This window comes from Strigops habroptila, chromosome 2, assembly GCF_004027225.2.
Source record: "Strigops habroptila isolate Jane chromosome 2, bStrHab1.2.pri, whole genome shotgun sequence".
NCBI lineage: Eukaryota > Metazoa > Chordata > Aves > Psittaciformes > Psittacidae > Strigops > Strigops habroptila.
In genome coordinates this window covers 50408541-50431311 of record NC_044278.2, presented here as the reverse complement: position 1 = coordinate 50431311, position 22771 = coordinate 50408541, and positions in this window count along the sequence as shown.

Here is a 22771-nt window from a genome sequence, read left to right as displayed (position 1 = left end):
AGAAAGCTACGCCATGTTTCAAGTTACACAGTAACTTACTGTACCATTAATAGAACAAAGAGAGGTATAACCTATGATATACCTTCAAGCTTTCACTTAATTAGTTAAGGAAAATATTTGTTCCTGGCCAATTGTCAGCTGTGTGATTGTGTATCAATGATGATAAGAAACTTTCACTGAAGTAAAGCTTTTGCCTGCTTAAAGATGACCTCATTCTGAGATACAATAAGTGCCTGTAGCTCCTGTTATCAAGAGCTTGAGTTTTGTTTTCAGCAAGCATTATTGTTAATTCTAGCCACCAGAAAAATTTGAAATCTGCAATTTATAAAAAGTTAACATATGAATTTTGAGTGCACAGTGATTTAGTGAAGTTGTTCTTTGCTCAATTTGTTCAGGTGATCAAAAGAACAAGAAGGGCAACATTTCTAGAGACTAAATGACTGTAATATTTAATCTTGAAAGTGTAAGAGCTTTAGCTGGTCCAGAGTTGACATTCTGGAGTTCAATAAAAATCTGGAAACTAAGTGTATTTTTGCAGGTTTGGTTCTGGAGTACAAACCCAGCTGAAAGGTGTCTTGTTGTTGCTTGGTTTAGTTCTAATTCTTGACTTAACTGGAAGTAGATGAGGTATATGTGGAAATATGCAGATGACACAGCCTCAGATGATGTTATAAAAATACTGTGGTGCAGGATGGACATCCCTGGAGAAATCCCTTCAGTGATGTTTAACATAAACATTCAGTGATGTTGAATGTAAATTTTAGGAATGGTTTGAAGAGAAAAAGACTTTAAATAATTTTTAATCTCATCTTGAAACATTGAAAAATGGCCTCTGTCACACACCCATCTACCTGACTTTCCCATGAGATTTTTATCCCAAGTGATGCTTCTAATTATAATTTCTTATATTTTCCACTTCTAAAAATATTTTTTCTAATTCTTTGTATTTGATGAAGTTAAATGTATGCTTCTATAATCAGAGTAAGAGATAGGAACAGAGAAATAATTACATGACAGATTGAAATAGTCCAGAACTGACAGAGGGTTACTTTATGTAGTAGTAGACTGCTGAAAACTTTGCAATAAAATATGATATATCACAACAGGACAATTAGAGGTAGCTTCATAGGTAGTTAGAATGATAGAATGAAGGTGAAAATAGCGTTAAAATCAGTCCTTAATTTCTTTGGAGAGACAGTGGAGAAGGTTTATCAAATTTAGATATGAGAGGAGTAGGCCGATAGGTTAGTATTTGTTTATTATTTGCAAAACTTTGTCATGTGTTTTTCTAAACAATCAGTAAAGTCAGTGTGAAGCCAGGAAGCATTACAAATACCTTTAACTGAGCACTAGGCAATTAGCTCAGTGATACGAGCTCCTGAATGACAGTTCTCTCATTGCCTTCATATAAGATGTGTGATATATTATCTGCTACATAAACCACCAACACTTTATTTCTCCTGTAGGTTTCTTTATGTGGAGAAAGACTAGTACAACCAATGATTATGAATGATTGTATCATTCTTACCTTCTGTTCGTTACCTCAGGGGATTTTCAACAGCCAGGCTGATGACTCTGAACAGTAAGTCAATTTTGCTTTTTAAAGAGCAGATATCTAACTTAACAGTGAACTTTAAACTGACTAGAATCTTTGCAAGGGAGGAAAAAAACCCAATAGGAATGAAAAGTAAGCTAATAGAAAACTTTGCAGTTATACTGCATATGAATATGTTGTATTAGAAGTGGAGTTTCTACTATTTAACAATTATTGAAAATATTAGTCCATCACAGATTCAGTTTCCTCCCTAGAACTGGAATAATCACAAATAAAATGTTCTGTTCTCTTTCTTATATAGGGCTTCTGTTTCAGGGAAGCCTGTGTATTCCAGAGAAAATGTTCAGCTTTTCAAGCTGAGACAAAAAAAAACAAACAGAAGGAGGGGTGTTTAATCCAAAATGAAATCCGAATTTCATGCTTGGACAAAGGGAAAGCACTACAGCTTTAGATATCGGGTTGCATTTATACCAATATATACTAACATATGACAGAGAAGGTATGGATGTGAATAATCAATATATATGCTAATGATTTCAAACTAATTCTTTTGGGGAAATTAGTCCTAGTAGAAAAATTTGAAAAACAACATTCTCTCTCAGACATCTTTGTCTTCCTCCAAAGGTGATTCTCCCCCTCTACTCCGCTCTTGTGAGACCCCACCTGCAGTACTGCATTCAGCCAACACTAGAAGGAAATGGACGAGCAAGTCCAGAGGGGAGCCACGGAGATCGTCACCTCTTCTATGGAGACAGGCTGAGAAAGTTGGGCTTGTTCAGCCTGGAGAAGGGAAAGCTCAGGGGAGACCTTATAACTGTCTTCTAGTATCTGAAGGGGGCCTACAAGAAATCTGGAGAGGGAGCTTTTACAAGGACATGTAGTGATACGACAAGGGCGAATGGCTTTAAACTGGCAGAGGAGAGATTTAGATTAGACATTAGGAAGAAATTCTTCCCTGTGAGGGTCTTGACACTGGCACAGGTACCAGAGAAGTTATGTCTTCCCCATCCCTGGAAGTGTTCAAGGCCAGGTTGGATGGGGCTTTGATCCACCTGGTCTAGTGGAAGGTGTCCTTGCCTGTGACAGGGGGGTTGGAACTAGGTGATCTTTAAGGTCCCTTCCAACCTTTACCATTCTGTGATTCTATGACTCTATGAATCAAGAAAGTAAAGTGTTTGAGAGCCCCTATCACACACAACTGTATTTTCTCAGCAGAGTATGCAAGTTACAAGCTAACATTAAGTGACACTCACGTCTCAGCAGAAATGGTATCTTAACGACAAGATAGTCTCCTCTTATAATGTAACCGTTTGTAAAAATAGAGATGTTCAAGTTCTAGGTATTTTTGAAACACTTATTTGATTTCAACTTCTGACATTATACTCTTGCACCTTGAGTAGTTCTTAGTATTAAAACTACAATATAAATCTCTAAATATATGGTCTTCACCCTTTAGAACTAATTTTGGTTTTTTAGCAGTATGTGATAGCTCATTGTTTTGATCAAATTCTTCACCACTTACATGAACCTTTATTGCAACCCATTTTGCTTTTAGGCTTTATATAGTATATGTAAACAGATATCAGTGTAAAGGTTGGAAACAATTCAGACTTGAACCATTATCTCTCAACATCTCATCTGGAATCCCTTAATCAGCAAACTGCTATTTACAATCTGCTCTTGCTGTGCTGTTCCATTATAATGTCTTGTCAGTCACATAGTTAGCTTACCATAATCTTCTATACGAGTTCAAATTCCGTTCACATCTAACTGAAATAACACGCATAGCATTTCTGAGGAATGATATACTTCAAGCTGTCTGATATTCCATTACTGGAAACAAACTTTTCTTTTTTTTTTTTTTTAAATAGAAAATCAGCTCTAGGGCTTTCTCATTCAAAAGAGTTTCAAAAGCTACTGAATCCCAACATGAAAGCTTTACATAAAAATCCTAAAAATTACTGGAGATGTAACACTGACATTGACAAAGAAACTAAGCCAATGTCATTACAAGCTGTTTTAATAACAAGGTGAAGCTTGTTATTAAATACTTATTTGAAGAAAGACAAAGTGGTTATGGTTTAAGGGTATGTAAAAAATCTGCATAAACTTTGAAAAATTAACAGAGGTGATCTTTATAGAATTTAAGTGAGGAAATAAGATAATGCTGATGAATTGGAAAGGCAGAAGAATGCTGTGCACCAGTTAAGGAATTTCTATGTTTTTAAGCAATTTCCATGTTTTTTTCTACGTTTTTAACATTTCTATGTTTTTTTCCTTTTTTGTTGTTGGTTTGTTTGTTTCTTTTGGTTTTGGATTTGTTTTGTTTCTAACTGATGTATTACACACCATGTCATAGCAAGTAAGTTAGGTCATTCATTTCCATTGACAGTCACTGCAAAGATAAGTAGAAAGATGTATGTAGAAAATCTGAAGCCTTCTGAAAATGACCTCCTTCCAAGACACTGTAACTTGTAATGGTAGTGGTAACCTTTAAAGGTGATAATAGCCACTGACAGTAATCATTTACATTTCAGCTAGTATATTCTCCTTTAAATATATGAATATATACAATGATCTTCTAATTTCTGAGGTATCAGAATGTCTAATGATTGCTAAAACTAATAATTTTTAAATCTCATAAAATATTTGATATTATACATGGGTGAATTGAAAATATACCTTTAACATATCCTTATTACTGAGGCGGGGCAAATGGTAGTCTAAATGTAGTCTAAGAATCATTGCTAGTCTTGTATGTTGAATTGCCTATCAGTTTTGACATAGCTATTTGTATTTTCTGGAAAGCATCAAGTATCACCTGTGAAAATCATAAATACAGATTGTGATCTTCTTTACATATATTTATATGTGTGCATAAAAGTCTTTGAAAGCTGATGATGAAAACTCTGCATAACCTGATTTCTTACTCTGCAATGCATTGCAGTTGCTAAACAATGCATCATTTTTCACGCCTAGAGAATAGATAGTAAGCAAGTGAAATACATGCCTTAAAGTTCCTCTTTCTTTGATCATTCAAGATGTTAAATACTGTCTATTTCTACTGATAAAAATAAAAATCCAAGTTTCACAGTATGGTGCAGCATTATTCATTTAGGTATACATTCTCTCTTGTAATAAATAATCAAACTACTTCCCTCCTTACATAATTTAACGGAGCCACGAAAATGTGACTCTATTACTAGTCAAACTATTTCAGTCAAACTATTTCATTATCTATAGTCGTAGTGTGAAGATGCGAAAAGTGGAATAACACAATAATTACTCAACAAAGATAACTTTCAGAGTATATCCTCTCTTTTTTTTTTTTTTTAAACCTAGAAATAATAGGGACAATTTAGAACAAGCTTTGATGTTCATAAGTGTCAGTATCTTTGCTGTTCAGACAGCTGATAGCTTAATGCCTTTGGCTTATTATCTTTAATTTCAGCAATACTCATCTTCTCACTGTATAATGAGTTTTCCTCCATTTACAATAAACCAAACCAGACCTCTATCAATCTAAAGATGAAACTTTAGGTGACTAAAACACGATATAGGAAGGGCTATAATGTGAAAAGTATTAAGAAATTATTCCAGAAAAAAAATTGAGATAGAAACAGAGTTCATGAACTACTCAATAACATGAACACTGCTATTTAAAATGTTGTAGCTCTGTGCCACTCCCATCATAAACTCTAAATTGCTTCCTCCTGTGAAAAGCATTATGGCAATTAACCAAAATAGAACCAATACCATGTTGGCTAGTTTCTGGCAAGTAAAAGGTTGTAAGTACTACCACCTGCTGGTGATATCACATGAAAGGATTGGTGGTGGTGGGGAGAGAAGGTGGGCTTGTCTGCTTTCAGTCTACTTCATTCTTCCATAAAAAAACCTTTGTCAGAAAACTAATATGCTGTCTTTTATTCTTAAGTGTGTTTCTAAAATGAAATATATCTATTTTATATGGCAGTACAAGATATAAATTAAGCTTACTTAATGTAATTTTTTTGCACCTGTTGGACTCTCAGAACATATATTTTTGTTTTGTATTAAGTATATGATACATCATGTCAATTAACCAGTAAAATTTGTAGATGTCCTATTAATGAAGGATTTTCTAAAAGATAAAAGTAGCTGAGAAATTGTATTTAAGAGGAGATGGCTAGCTCACTTTGGGGGGGTGGAAGAGTTAATGTTAACATTGAAAAAGAAGATGCTTAACAAGATCAGAGCAGCTGTTTGTTTTCTTCTGTTTTCACTTTTGCCTATATAGTCTTCTCTGCATGGGATAAGACCCATCAGGCTTTTCATACAAAACTAGAAAAATCGAACAAATTAGAGTAAACAATGATAGAAAATGTTTACCCACAAGGCAAGTGTCTTTCTGCTCAGGAATAAGTTTTTATTCATCTAAGTGTTTTATACTCCAATCATTCTTAGGCTCACTGCTACTTTGAATTAGTAATTTTAATATGTCGCATAGGTATTGAGAGAAATTTCTTTTTAAAAAAATAATCAAATTTAACTAAACAACTTTGGCAATTTCTTTATAATTAAAAAAACACACATCTGAGTTTATGATTTGCCTTTTGGATTCATGACCCTTTTACAGCAGTCATTATCTGGATTACTACAATATTGATTTTTTACATCTGGACACCTTGGGAAGTCTTCATGTCTATTTTAAAAAAATTTACTTAACCGGAATGTTATAGCTCTATCAGATTATATAATTGAATAATATTCTGTTCTTGTGCATATAAAAATTGTTTGTCTTTTGCTCAATTTATATTTCAAGTCACAGATATTTCCTTTTTCAAAAGAACCAAGCGCTCTAACCATATGGATAATTAGCAAATTAATCCAACTCTGTAAAAAACGTATGCTAAGCCTAACCTAGTTAAAAACCTCTGTCAGAAGTGAAGAATGGTTGCCTAGAAAAGAGTATAAGTAATAAGGCTAAATCATTTCCCAAGTAACCAACTTGTGCTACTTTTAGAAAACACGGTTTAGAAAAGCTCCCGAGGCTTCAAACCAAAATTTTCCAAGGAAGATAAAAAAAGTTAGGTTCATATAGACATAGACTCCTAAATAAGTGTTCTGATTTCCAGTTTTTCTATCCATGAAATACAGAGTAGATAACAGCTCCTGCTGGAATAAAATGGGATTATAAAACTGGATTTACTAGCTCTCATATCTGGTGAGAAAGGAATAATTTCTGCAGTTTCATAATGGAGTAGTAATTATTGCCATTCGTTTTCAATACATGCTTCATTATGACAACTTTTTACTAATATTCTCTATGACGGGTAGGTTTGAACTTAATATGGGACCTCCATAACAGATGACCTAGTTAGGAGGGTGGAAGCCAGTCTATTGATAATTTCTGACCAAAATATCCAAAACTGAAAGGGAAAAGGTTTTTTGGTACATTGTTAAGGGTTTAGTTTTGTTCTGTTGTGGTTCTTCCTGAATTTTCATGATAAGATGTTTTATCAAATTGTTAATTTTATATGTTGAAATGTGGCCCATTATAAAGTGCAGGGAATGATACTGGAACTAGTAAAGGCTTCCTCACCCCTTGGAAGGCTCAGACACTTTAAATACAGATGAAGGAGACAAATTTCTAAATCTCTCAGCATTCAAGGCAGAAAAAAAAAATCATCTTGGTCATTACTGCTAAAATTAAAGATAATTAATACATCTTTTTAGAGTAGTTCAAGTGTACTTCTAAGTTGTAGTGTTAATGTCACTGCTACAAAAGGCACTGCTAACGTGTTAAACTAGATGATAAGGGAATTCTGGATCTTTGTTAAGAAACTCTTACTTCTGAGGGATTTTCCTTAAAAGAAGCTTTTATGACTCTTCATATTTTTCCCTGAGCTTGCAAGAAATATCTCCAGCTTTCTGTTTCTACCCATGTTACTCAATACGTTCTATTAAAAATACAAGAAATCAGATTTAAAATGTTTCTAACAATTACTGTGCACTAATCTACATACAGACCAAAGAATATTGATATATAATGCTGTTGTACAAGATTTATTTTCTTTTCTCTTTTTTAAAAATAATTTTGTATAGATGGACATTATTTTATTCATATCTAGTTTTATTCACTATTTAACACACACAAAACATATAAACCACTTGGGGTGTGTGTGTATGTGTATATATACACACATATAAAAGAAGTGGTTTTCATTGTAAGGATATATACAACACACTCCTTATGTTCTGCTATAACAATTCGGTGAGAAATGACATAATTCTTTTACCACACATTTCATGTAGTAAAGTTTAACTTCAAGCAAATGCAAGCTATAAAATTCTATTGATGGGCTTCCCAGATGTTGCCAGTTGTACTGTTTTAATAGATACCTTTCTTCTTCCGATACACTTTCTTTTTACTCTTTGACATATATCTTAAACAGAAATGCCTGTCAAGTGACCAGCGGGGTGCAGATGATAGACTCTGATGTATCCTTTTACTACACCTTAGATGTCATAAACTATACACAGAGATCAACAGATATATACACCATTTATTATATGTAACAGTGTAGCAAGGTACTGCTGATAGGCTTTTATAAATAAAGAGCACTAGATGTTTTTCTCAGTGCAAAGGTCAGCAGATTAATATACTGTAGGTTTGTATTCTGTAGCTGGCATGTGTTTGCAGCTTGGCTATTACTCTTCTTTAAAGCTGCCAAACGATACCACAAGGTTCAAAATAAAATACAAGAATATGAGGAACTGAGTCTGTTGGGAAAAAGGGTAGTCATTTCGACTAATCACTTTTTGGTTTAAGGAAAAAAAAATATTAAAAATAATATCCCAAACCCATACAGCTGAGACAATTTATATCGTATACTGACCTCACAAACATAGAAATATGGACGTCTTTCAAATTACTTTCTTTCTCTAGTCTGTCTAACCTGTCCATCAACTGCTTACAAAGGAAATGGAAACATGACACATTGCAATATTTCTTTCATAGTAAAACAAAAATCTTTAGGCATGTTTGATGAAGCAAACATTTAGATAGTGACATAAACAGAGAATGCCACCTCTGCATACATGGTCTTACTTAGAAGTGGGAGTTGTTAGTTACAAATTAACTTTTTTTTCTTCTTAACAAAACCTGTATTCAGGCAAATGTCCCACACAAAGAGTACAGTTAAACCTAGTCTTAAACTCAATCAACATCTTCATAAATGATGTTCAACATCTTCATAAATGATCTTATTGATGGGATTGAAAGCACTCACAACAATTTTGCTGATGATCCTAAACTGAGCCGTGAGGTGGACGAGTCAGAAGGAAAAATCATCTTACAGAAAAACCTGGACAAACTAGAAGAGTGGACAAGCAAGAACTGTATGAAGTTTAACAAAGATTCCCAGAACAACTGCTAACAAGACTTTCTTAGGAGACCTATGGTAATCATGTTTCATCCAATACCACTGTAAATCCACAGTACTCACATTATAAAGTGTCAATGATTTGTAGCTTCTAAAACTAATTACAGGTACAACACTATGGTTATAGCTGTGTTATAGCTGCAACACAACACTGTCTTCTGCCTCTCGTTTTGAACATTTCTTTTAGGTTATTCTTATGCCTCAGTTTCAGCCTTTGGACTACTTAGATCATTTTTAACCTTTTTCCCATAAAAGTAATTTTAAAAAACTTCTGATCTCATTTTGGGCTTTGTTCTGTCCACATGCAGTTACCTATACTGAAATAATCATCTTCAGGTCTCACAGATTGAATATGTGTGAAGAACACATGGAGAAAAACAATCATCTCCATCAATCAGGTAGCTAGTATCTGACCAAGAACTTAGAAGTGGAAGTTTAAAAAAAAAAAAAAAGTTAAGCAGATCTAAACATTATAAATAAACAAGACTAAAAAAAAACCATGTATACCAGAACAACTGTCTGGAAAAATGCTCACTTGGCAACTGAAAAAAATATTGGAAATCTAAATGAAGCATTGTTGCAGATCGCATCAGAATTCACCATACGTGGCTGGTTATCAATATTATTTGGCAGTGAAAATCACAAATGAGATCTTCATGTTGGATAGCAACACCAGTTAATGATTTTTCAAAGTTTTTTAGCTTCTGCCTTTCCTAACATTTGTTAAGGCAGTGAGCGTTGTGTCACTGTCACTTTCTTGTAAGTCAAATCAAAATGCTAAATTTAATCTACAAATCAGTCTTTCCTTTTTTTTTTTGTTTTAAATCTGCTTAGGAAAAAATTTTATACTAGAAATTTATGGACACATCACACCAGACATAGTGTTTTCCCTCTTATATTATCCATGTACATACTATTCATCCTGCTGTGTACACAGAAACTCCAGACAAATATTAATGTCTGAACAATAATTTTTCAAAAGTTTAAAAAGAGAATATTACTATTGCGCAGCTTAGAATAGCATTTATGGTATTACAACTTCAGATTACATATATCCTTTTTATCTGGGAAGTCATGTTTCACATTATATAGTGAAGGCATATAGAATAGAATCGTAGAATCATAGAATTAACTAGGTTGGAATAGACCTTTAAGATCATTAAGTCCAACCATTACTCCAGGACTGCCAAGACCACCGCTAAACTGTATCACTGAAGGCTTCATCTACATGGTGTGTAAATGCTTCCAAGGACAGTGATTCCACCAGTTCACTGGGGAGCCTGTTCCAATGCCTGACCACCCTGTCAGTGAAGAAATTTTTCCTGGTATGCAATCTAAACCTACCCTGGTGCAGATTGAGGCTGTTACCTCTTGTCCTATTGCTTGTTACTTGGGAAAGAGGCCGACCCCCACCTCACTGCAACCTCCTTTCATGTAGTTGTGGAGAGCAATAAGGTCCACCTGAGCCTCCTCTTCTCCAGACTAAACAACGCCAGTTCCCTCAGCCCTTCCTCTTATTCTCCAGACCCTTCACCAACTTTGTTGCCCTTCTCTGGACCTGCTCCAGCACCTCAATGTCTCTCTTGTAGTGAGAGGCCCAGAACTGAACACAGGATTTGAGGTGCTACCACACCAGTGCCACATACAGGGGGATGATCACTGCCCTGGCCCTGCTGGCTATCTATTTCTGATACAGAAATATTTACTATACAGATATTTACTATAGTGGTGATCCACATTTTTTGTGTACATTTACATCATACATTATCTACTGTAAGAGTATTAGGTAACTGGAAATCATTGAAATAACACTGAAAATCACTAAGCAGTCTATGACACAAACAATGACACTGCATGTTTGACACTGCAAGTTTGTTTAAGTCTTGGGTGTCACAGAGTACCCATTACTGTGGCGAAGGGTCTTAAAATTTGTATTTGAAAAAAAATCCACAACGCTTGTGTTGGACTTTATTTTAAAAGATCTCTTTGATACCTCAAAGTAATTTAATTCCTCAGAATCTCAGAAGAAGTGTTTTACAAAGCAAAAACTAAATCTAGATTTCTAAGCCCTAGTGTCTTGACTTAGCCCCCAGATCTGCTATATTCAAATCAGTAACTGTCTGTGAATTATTTCTTTTGGTATTGTAGCAGTATTAATTGGACAAGTAGACCCTTACCAAGCATCCCAGAGGTGCTGCTAATGTATCTGACTTTTGCCCTTATTACTATAATTCCAGCACTGGTGCTTTCTGTCTTTAAAGACTTCACTGTACCTTGTCCCAGTACCAACTTAGTGTACTTGTACAATGCTTCATCACATTTATCTGTACACATGTATGTTTGAGCTTATATACAGCTGTACTATAACTTATATGGTTTATATACAAGATATTGTAACCATTGTGGCTGTTTAAATTAATTAAATTTGCAGGGGTTTTTTTCTTATCTAAAATTTCTATGATCCTATGATTCTATGTCTGAGTCGAAACCCTCCTAAGCCCATCTATCGAAGTTTTTCGATTATGTTGAATTAGATAAAGTTTCCTTTGTCCTTTCTAAAAGCATGACTGTATTCCGCCTAAAATTTAGCTGTACCCAGCTTGATGGTCAGTTTTATCTATTTCTCTGATTCAGTGGACTTTATCACACAAAAAGTATGTTTTTGGCACAAAGAGGAAACAAACTGTTTAAGCAGCACACGAATGAACAAGACACATTAATTTCATAGTCAGAAGTCATTGCTTCATTTACCATTCACGATCATGAATGTATTTTACAACATTTGTAATCTAAAATATGGCTGCATGGTACTGATCTGTATTCACTGAACATCTTTGCAGGCTTTATGGCTTTGTAGCCTGGGACAGAGACCTGTGGTTATTCATAGCTCTTCCAGCAACCTTATTTATTCTCATCTTTTTACACTTCCACCTCTTCACAGCACAGTCTAGCTTTAACTGGTGCCTGCTCAGTGCCTAGAACTGGGAGTTCAAATCCTAGCAAAGTCTTGAGATGACAATATGGTACCTACAGTTACAACATCTTTTGGTTTTCATAGGTCATGTATCCTTCGCACTGTAATAATGGGTCTTATTCTCTGAACTGCCTCTTCATATGTAATTGTAAACAAAAATAAAGTGGCCAACACTCAGACAACTCCCTTAGTGTCTGTTTCAAAGTCCATTCCATTATGTACATATTTTTTGGACTACAGTGACCTGACAGATAATCTGACACTTGAATTGTAAAAATCTCATATTTAACCTTCATTGTTATTTTGCTTTTAACAGGTGATAGCATGGCAAATTTCTGCAACTCTTTGTAAAGCACAGCGTAAACATGACTGTGGAGGCATACTGGTTTTGCCTGGGATGGCTGGCATGGTGTTATGTCTTGTATAATACATGAATGTATTACACAAGAATGTATGTAGTTGTTGATGAGTAGTTCTTACACAATGTCCATGCCTTTCCTGTTTCTCTCATTGTCCCACAACAAGTAGGCTAGGGATGCGCAGAATGCTGGGAGGGGACACAGCTGGGACAGCTGACCCCAACTGGCCAAAAGGGTATTCCGTACTGTATGGTTTCATGCTCAGCCATAAAAACAAGGGGAAGAAGGAGGAAGAGAGGACCTTGGGGTTATGGCATTTGCCTTCCCAAGTTATCAATAAGAATTGGTGAATGAATTAATGATTTTGCTTTGCTTGCACACGCAGATTTTGCTCACCTATTAAACTGTTTTTATGTCACACCATGAGTTTTCTCACTTTTACCCTTCTCATTCTCTCCCCAGTCCTGCTGCAGGAGAAAGAGCAAGTTGCTGTGTGGGGCTTAGCTGCCTACTGGGGTTAAAACACAAGGCAACCCTATTTCAAACAAAATAAAATGGAATTTTAATCTAAGGGAAATAAAAAAAATATCTCCCCCAAAAGTATGACTTTCTAAATCCAGAATTCCTCCACACACTTAACTGATTTTCATGCTTCTGTTTTTCCAGCTCCATCAAGATTAGCTCCATGCGAGCTTGCATTTAATATGAACCATGGAATACAACCTTTGAACTAAGTTTATTATTAAATTTACAGAAATCCTATTTATTCAAATGATTTTACAACCATAAATGCCTTCAAGTATTTGATTCGACCCTTTCTATGCATGTGGGCATTTGAGAACTCATTTCTTAAAGCTTCATGCACAAAGACTTCCAACACAGCCAACATTATTTCTTCTCACCCCAAGAGAGATTTAGTGGCATTTTTTACTTTAAGTAGGTCTCACAAGCAACAATGCAATCAAAATATTTGATTTAAACAGCAAACATCATGTGTCTCTGATTAATAAACACACAACTGCAGTGAGAGGGTCAAAGCAAAATAAAACCAACATAGTTTGTTGAAACTGTTACTGGCAGATACTACAGCCTGTAATTTCATGAGATGACCTCATAAGAAGTTTCAGTTTCATTGCTTCAGTGAACCTGATCCAAGTCACCGGGAGAGAAATTCATCACACCTAACCATAGGCATCTTGCATGTAGATCTTGATTCTGACTAAGCTAGGCTCCTTCGACTCCCATTTTATTCTTAAGAAAGATACAGGCAGCATAGCTTCTGATTCACCTATTTTGGATGTCTTTTTCAGAATAAGTTCTTAATTCTTTTCATAATACTCAGTGCGAAATTCATAGCACATAAAGAAAATATAGATAAACAAGGTATATGTTTAAGCAGCAGATATTGACATTTATTCAGATAAATCCTAACCTAAGAGTGTTTTTCTTCACTGTGTATTTATGCTAGGTTAGTATATTTACATATCTGATACATATGAAATATTCAGAATCTTCCAGAAATCCTACAACCATGTAGTGATGAAAGCAGATCAGCTTCTTCCCGTTTATTTATCTTCCAAAAGTCTGGTTTTGTGTAAAACACTAGGTATATTCACACTGCATACAGTTTTAGCTTTGGTACTGACTCCCTCTCAGTTGTCTTTTAGACATGACCATAGCAGATATGATTATGTGATATAAACAGCACATAGTAAAGCAGTTCTTTAAAGAATGGCACATAAGGGAAATGGAAAGAGTTTGAGGGACTCAGCTGTACCATATCCCTGCTGGCGGGGAACTCTGGGGACAGCAGGAGATATGTGAATGTAAGCGTAATGAACAGCAGAAGAGAAGGAGAACCAAGAAAAGAGTTGACTATGTCCTACTGATCTTACTGCATAAGAAGGGGCAAAATATTTCTTATTTTCTTTCCCAGTTAATTTCCATGGGGATTTTTTTTGTACGATACATAGCAAATGGAGTAACTTTATCATGGGTTTTTATAAACTGATAGAGTATTGATAAACAATTATTTTAAGGTCAAAAATGTTCTCTCCCTGTCATGAAGGAAAAAAATGTCTCTGTGAAAATTACTGAAATAGTGACAAAAAAGTATATGCACTATTTAAAAAAATGTCATGCTTTGTTTTCTCCTGCATAGTGAAATTTACTTCTTTTCTAAGAAAGATTCACTTAATTCATTAGTATAAATGAAGAGAATTGTACCAGACATGTTCTGTGTCACTGCAAAGCTATTCTAGAGACCTCTACACAAAGGAGCTGGTGGCCTTAGGAATAGTAATTTTAAAGTCTTTTATCTCTATTGTTAACTTAATGATTTAAACATTTCATCTTATTGCAAGAAACTCAAGTCAGTGTAATCTTATGATGTGCAAAGAAACAAAACCTTATCTATTTTAAAGATGTAAGCATTTTCAGTGAGAACCAGAGACATGAAGAGAGTAAATATGCACAATGACCTGACATCAGCAAGTGCTTTCATTCATTTGAAACTAATGTTAAGCTTCACTTAACCATCATATTAAAGGACATCTTGTCATACTAGGACACTTTTACTCTTCATGAACATAATGAAGTACTCTTATCTTTGAAGCACATCAAAGCTTATCTGAATGAGAATAGAAGTCTTTGCAGCTCTTTCCTTTATTATAGTGGCATAGAAATTTAATGCAGAATATAACGTTATCCTGTGTAGATGTTCAGACTGAATGGACAGATTGATAAATGGTGTAGATGGAACAAACTTTCATGTTCAAAATCCTGCATTAATAAGCAAAAATGTTTGATGTATCATCTGGTTACATTATGAGCTAAAGAATGGTTTCAATTTAAGTGGCTCCCCTGAACATTCAGTCAGTCTTCACTTAAAAAATGTGAGCAAATTTTCTCAGAACTGATGAATGTGAAATATTCATACCAAGGCAAAAGCAAAACCATACTAGCCTTTGCCCTCATTTGGATAGGTTTCTGCTTCTTTGCCCAGTGAGATCTGTACATATAAAATGACCTTTTTTTTTCCTTTCCCTGGGTCCAGTTCCTAAGAATAAGGCTCCAGCACAGTACCCAGAGTTATTTTCACAAAATAATTGTCACTTTTTAACCAGGGTGACCCTGATGGCACTGGTGAGTCTTCTGATCAAACTCTTCAGGGATCCCCACAACAGCCGATGGGCCCCAAGTCCTCCCCAGCTTGACCCATCCCACCATTGTCACTGCTGCAGACAGGAGGAGCAGTCAGAAGACATTACCATACAGCACTTCCTGTTGGGCCGGTACCTAGACATCCCACCTGCCCCTTCCCTGTTATCCCAGGCTGCCCTGGCCGGGGAAGCACAGTCTCCTCCTTTACTGCCACATGGTATTTTTGTGCCTCCCAGAGCATAAGGGCAAGAGCTAACCCCAGGATCCTCTTGAGGCTGTTTTCCCCACCACAGTCCTCAAGTATCTCAGGTCCCGGTGCTGTCTTATATGAGCAGTGGCCTGGCTGTACTACCATCTTAACCATGCCTGCTGCCAAGATACAGAGTGTGGCAGTGGCCCTTCACCCTCAGCACTGCAACTCAGGAACATAATTACACAATAGCCACACCAAATGTGACATTCCCCACATGTACCATGTTCCCACCTGAGCACAACCCCAGTCCTGAGATCCTTGAGCTCTGCCCAGCCCCATGGGCTGCAACCCTGACCTGCCTCGGATCTACAACCATGCCCCTGTCCCAGCCTAACAAGCCTTGTCATAATCAGTGTGCCTACATGAGTACAGAAACTTTAATGATGTTTTTGAGTAAGTGGAAGAAACCCTGCTGGCCCATTGCCTGCATAACTGTGCATTGCCTTGACTGCAGAAGAGAAGGTACCCTTCAGGCACATCTGTGCCTTGTCACATCCTGAAGTACCTGTTCTCCAGAGGTACCTCAGGAGCTGAGGCTGATCTGCCCTTTCACATCTCCTGCTGAGCTCCTGTATTTTCTATCAAAAACAAGTATGCGGCTCTTAGCATGGGAGAAGATTACAGATATGCCATTGAAGAACCAGTATTCATTGCCTCTCCCCTCAGAGCTCTTTTAAATGCCTTCAAGGGCTTGATGATTCACCAACCTAGACCTGTGAAGAACTTCTAATTTGTTCCATATCTGGCAAGGGAATGAGTGAAAAACTGCTTTCTGCATCAGGCATGGACGTTATAGGCATCATATGGTACCACTTGGTCCCCTTAAAACTCCACCCACCTTCCATCACTTTTGGATTTCACAGCAGAACTGCTGCTGATGCAGGGAAATGCAATGTCCTAGTGACTGTGGATCTGTTTACCAAGAAAGATCACTTCATCCCCCTCAGGAAGGACTCATAGCTCCACAGACTGCTTAACTTGTCCTACTGCATGATTCCCGATACTATGGCCTCCCAGACAGCACCATCTTGTTTACAGCCAGATATTGGAAGGAGCTTATGGAGAATATCTTCCAAATCCAGATCCTGTAAGTTATGACACCTTGCTGGCATGAAAGTTTTTTGGCAGGGCCTTGAGGGCACCACCAGGCCTGACTGCCTCTGCCAAGTCTCCTAGGGCTCCCCCACTCCTGCCTACAACCCTGGGCCCCATTTCAGGTCAGGTCAGGGCTGTTCATACTTGGAGTGAGGACTAAAATTTTTCAACAGAGTAACACATATGTAACTGTTGGCTTTGCATTTGCCATAGATGCTCTACAGTGATGGCCAAATTTTCCAGTCTCTCTTCCTTTTTCTTAAAATAGGAGATATTTGTAACAGGACAAGGAATGACTGTCTCTACCTGTTTTACAAAGGATTGTTCTCAAGAGAATATGATTATTCTGTTTTAACAATTTTAATAAGCTGTTATTGTCAGTAGATAGAACAAGCATGTAGGATGAATAAAAATGTCTGAATTTTTAATGTTAATTTCCAGGATTTCATTTAATACATCTTTTCTTTTAAGATCATTTTATGCTAGGAAATACCATTCACTGCAATAATACTACACCATAAACAACACTACTAAAGGTCTCGTAAACAAGTGTTTCTTGCAATAAAGTCAGTACTAGATAATAGCTAACTAAAAGGAAGCTAGTTCTCAATTTGCCAAAACAAAAACTACTGGCAATGAAATACAAACCACAGAGAATGTCATTCTTACATTAAATTTCCCCCTTTAGTACTAATTTTAAGCTGGTTTTGCAAGATTGAATATCTTTATGTCCTCCATCTATAGCATTTCTAATTGTTTGCAGTTGGGGCTGACTTAGAGTGGGTAGTAATAAAGTGCCTACTTCATCACTACTAAACTCAGTCCACAAGCTGCTCTCAAGTTTATGAGATCCTTTTATTTCCTGCAGTATTTGGAATGGAGGAAGAATGGAGAGGAGGCTAGAGGGATGGGTAACAGAGATCTTTGGTGGTTGCCAAAGAAATATGTAATGAGCTAGACTGCCTTCTCAATATTTTCTTCCTGGGACAGTACAAAGCAGCATTTCTTCCCTGCAAAGGAAGCTCCAGGGAGATATTGTAGAAATTGTCTGCAGGCACTTTCAGGAGTGCAGTCTGTTGCACAGGGTAGATCTGTCTGTTTTGCTGAACAAGAAGTGCGGTGAATTCTGTCCTATCCATTCACGTAGATTCAGCCCTCAATAGTTCCCTCTCTACAGGGTATTGCCTAATTATAGTTCCAGATGGCAAAATAGTGTTCTCCAAATCATGACCACAGGATAGCAAACTGCAATAGGATTACAAAAATTGAAAAGGGTGCTGTTCCAGTTCAGACAAGTCATTCTTACACCAGCTGAAGGAAAGCAGTGCAAAGCAGAGCCATACTTGAGCTGTAAACTCACTTTGTAGAGTGCAGAAGGGGTCTCCTGCTTCACATATGGGAGAATGAGAAAGAGTAACTAGGAAGGAAAGTCATTTTGTGGTTTCGGCGATTGCACCTAATTGTCAGTAGATTTCAGATGATTTTATCTAATTCCTAGGTGCCTCTGCTGTATATAATTGTAGGTCAAGCACATACTTTCCTGCTAGGGCCAAGTGACCAGAAGGAAGATATGCTGCAATGAAGAGGACTATGAAGGAAGGTGAATGCTACCTGAGACACCTATCTTTAGTGAGGCATCATAGAGGAAGAAAGAGACCGTACTTAAGACCATTCTTTAGTATTCCTGTTTTCTGACACAGTTGTCCTAACCCACAGCTGGGCAACCCTTTGAAGTACTTACTATGAGGTTCTCAGTTTTCAGGTTTCCGTAAATCATACCAACTTTCTTCCTTTTCTATTAGTTATTTTGTGAACTACATGATATTAGTACAAACTGAAAGTCTTTGTATTGTAGCAAAGCTTCCTATAAAAATGATCTCATCTTTTAAATAATTTTATTGTAACAAGCTTTCATTGTCTGCCCTAGGGGAAGGAATACAGTAACTAGCCATATGCCAGCACTCAGGGGAAATACAAGCTGAGGTACAAAATACACAGGTTTCTTTAGTATTCAAAAGCAGGGCAATATTACACTTTCTTTTTTATGCAGGGGCTTATAGTTAAGTGAGCTACCTCAAAGCTCTCCAAAACCAAAGAATCTGGGGATTTGCACTTTCTACATCTGCTTTGGTTAAAATACATGTAGTGTTTTGCTGCCATGGTGACAAATATGTCCATCCTGATTTCACTCTTGAGAGCATGGAGCATGAAAAAGCATTAAGTTACTATAGCTATAGGATGACAAGCATCACAGAAAGGGTGAAAAATTTATCCATTGTTTGGAATTATAGATCTATTCTCAAGAAGAATGCACATTTATTTTATAAATTGTTTGCAGGCAGTTGCAGTTACTGCCTTAAGAGAATATCAAATTCCAAATAATCTGAGGTAAAAATTAGGACTAAGTACCGTCTCAATAGTTTGGTTTGATATATTTTTACTCACCAAAGAATTATTTGGGGGATTTTAATGGGGAAAAAAATGAAAGATTGGCCAAGTTCCTTTTCACTTTTCATACATAAGTAGAAATTCAGCTGGAAAACATTAACACAAATTGAAACAATACCTTAAGGTGTTCCATTTGTGGATTAACATATATATGCTTTGCTGTTCAGATCAGCTGCTAATTCTGCAGATGGAATTCAAAGTACAGGAGGGAATAAAAAATGGAGGTGAGAAAGACTAATTTGCTTTCATTTAAAAGGAATAGTTTTTGTCCTTGTCTTGAAAGATAAGATATATTGAAAGGTAGTTTTTTAAGATCTTGATCATTATTTGATATGTTTTCTTTCTGAAAATCAAATATCTGACAAATGAAATACTGAATATATAAGTAGTATTGGGGGAAGTTATTTCTGTGTGGGATGGAATTTCATTTTTCCAATCAACTTTTAAAATGCTACTTCTGTAGAAGATGTAGAAACTGCACAAGGGGATGTTGTCTCTGTTGTAATTAAGAAGGAAAGTGCAGCCTACTTGATAATCACCTGAGGTGTTTGAAACACCTTGATGGCACATCAAGAATTCTTATCTAAGAGCATTTTATTGGCCTAGATATGCATTACCTAGCCTGAGAAATCCACTGGAAGCCAGACACAGTTTAATATCATTAAAATGGTGTACTATTCATGTATAGTATGTTGGGACTTACAGATTAAAGAGGTAAAATATTTCCCAAATGGGGCTCAATTGCCTACTGGCAAGATTGCCTGGAACTTGAGTCACGATAAAGCAAGATAGTGCTGCTCTTTGATATGTAAACACAGATTTAAGGTAATGACTCATTTCCTTCTTCCCTCCTCTCTCCTTCCCCGTTTTGCTCAGTGTGTCCTGATTTTAGCTGTAACAGGTTGTTGAGGTTTTTTTATCTTCCTTAGTCCTTTCTCAGTGCTGTATTTCTTATATGCTTGGCAAAGCACCAATTCTTAGCTGAGATTTTATGATGCACAGTGTCACAGAGTGGCACATGGTCTAACTTGTCCTTCAGTAATTCCTCTTCAGTGCTTACTCTTGAAGAACACAATTGTGATTCTCTGCAAAGAAAGTGGGGATTTCACTGGAAAGTTTGGCAGCTACTAACAGTCCATTGGAAACCAAGAGCACCTGCAGCGGCAGATTCTGCTGTTTTTCCCCTTTCAAGGCATTAATTATTTGTTAGTAGCTGCTCCAAATGTCCCTTTATCTTAGTGTGGTGAGTTGATCCCACCCCAGTCCCCACGCAGCCACTCGCTCACTCACTTGCAGTGGGATGGTGGACAGAATCTGAATGGTAAAAGTGAAAAAAAAATCCTTCATGAGTCAAAATTAAGACAGTTTAATAAGAAAAGAAACAGAAACAGAAACAGAAACAGAAAAAGAAACAGAAACAGAAACAGAAAAGGAAAAGGAAAAAGAGAAAGAGAAAGAAAAAAATAAAAAAAAATAAAAATAAAAAGAAAAAGAAAAAGAAAAAGAAAAAGAAAAAGAAAAAGAAAAAGAAAAAAAGAAAAAGAAAAAGAAAAATGAAGAAGAAAAAGAAAAATAAAGAAGAAAAAGAAAAAAGAAAAATGAAGAAAAAAGAAAAATGAAGAAAAAGAAAAATGAAGAAGAAAAAGAAAAAGAAAAATGAAGAAAAAGAGAAAAGAAAAATGAAGAAGAGAAAAGAAAAATGAAAGATACATATTATGCAAAAGCAATGGCTCCACCAACAGATTGATGCCCAGCCAGTCTCTAATCAATGTCTACTTTGGAGAAACTCATCCCCTCACCACAATTGTTATTTCTTAGCATGACGTTATCTGGTTTAGAATATTTCTTTTTTCTGCTTTAGCTTGTAGTATCCCCTCCAACTGTTTGTTGGACTCACAGGTGTGGCAGTGTGAGAAACAGAAAAGGTCTATATGCCTAGCAATAGATAAACCACTGCAGTGATAAAACACTGTTTTGGCTAAAATCTAAATCACTTCACCATATGGGTTGCTATGAAGAAAGTTAACTCCATCCCAAACACACCAAATACAGTTTCTATATTTAGGAAAACTCCTTTGACATTTAGTGTTAATGTCAAGTCATGGTGTGTTCCCCACAACTATAGAGAATGAAAACATTTTCTAGAAAATGAAAACATTGTCTTAGAAGCAAGAAACAATGTAGGTGGGAAGGGAGATCAGAAGGTTGTCTGGCCTGAGGTGCTGTGCCAGCCAGGGATTCTCTTTTCTGAGGTTTGCTCCCCAATGCCTCTTTCTAACCTCATCCTCTTTAGCTATGAATCAGTAAATACAAATGATAAAAACTGTCCATGTGGTTTCCAGAAGAGATACTTGATGCCAATATTGCATACATATAACACGAATTCATTATTTGGAGTTCCCAGTGTAAAAGTAAAATTGCAACTAGGCCAGGAAACCTGCAGTCAAAACTAAAACTTTCTTTCCAGATTTCACACTTGTGCATGGACATAACCAGAGCCGTAAATAACTTCAGAATGTGACTGCTTGTCATTAAGTGATGCTGAGGTAGAAAATTTGTGATGAAATGTCTTCTATCCAAAAGATGGAATACGACTTCTTTGATAATCCTTGGACTGTGCAAAATACTTTATTTTTGAGAGAACTGGTGATCATCACAAAACCTGTTTATTGCATATCAAAAGTTTCATGTAGGTTGAAGAAAGTAGAAAATTATTGCAAGCTACTTACATAAAAAATTGTGAACGAAAAGAATATGTCAAAATAGTTCTGGTCTTGTTTGGACTTCGCAAAATTAGAGTGTATGAAAATGTGAATATGAACAGGATTTGACTTTGTATCTCAGTAGCGTGTCATGGATAAGAACCTTCTCTTCCATATGTAAAGTACATAACATCATTTTATTAAATAAGCTTAGCATTTTTAACGTAGTAAAAACTCAATAATGTACTATGCCAGTGAAACCTTATATAAATTCTTATTCCATATAATGTCCATTTGATTTTAATGTGTTTCTCCCAAATAGTTGCATACCAAAATGCAATTACAGTAACTTCAAAAGAGACAAAATAATACAAATATAACAAATTATGAAAAAAAGTTTTTCTGCTAGGGGGGATATGGGTTTGAAAACTAGCTCACTTGTTACTACAATGATATCACATTGAGAAAATAATACATGATAAAAATGCATATTGCCAAATTCAGATCTGGTCAAATGGTGTTAAAGAACAGGGACAGCTCCCTTTGATGCTGCTATAGTTTTCTGACAACTGAGCAGATAAGAAATTATGACGATATTTGCTAACGTCACAGGTATGGCAGTCTACATGCCAGTGTAGGAAATCACAGAAGCTGATTCTTCTTTCAGCATCTATATAATCATGCTATTAAAATAAGGAAAATAGTATTGTGTCTCAGAATTTCTTGTTAATTCTTTCCAAAGGTTCCCTTTTCCTTGTTGCTTTAAAGGAATTGAATTGCTGTTCTTCTCCAGAGTGAC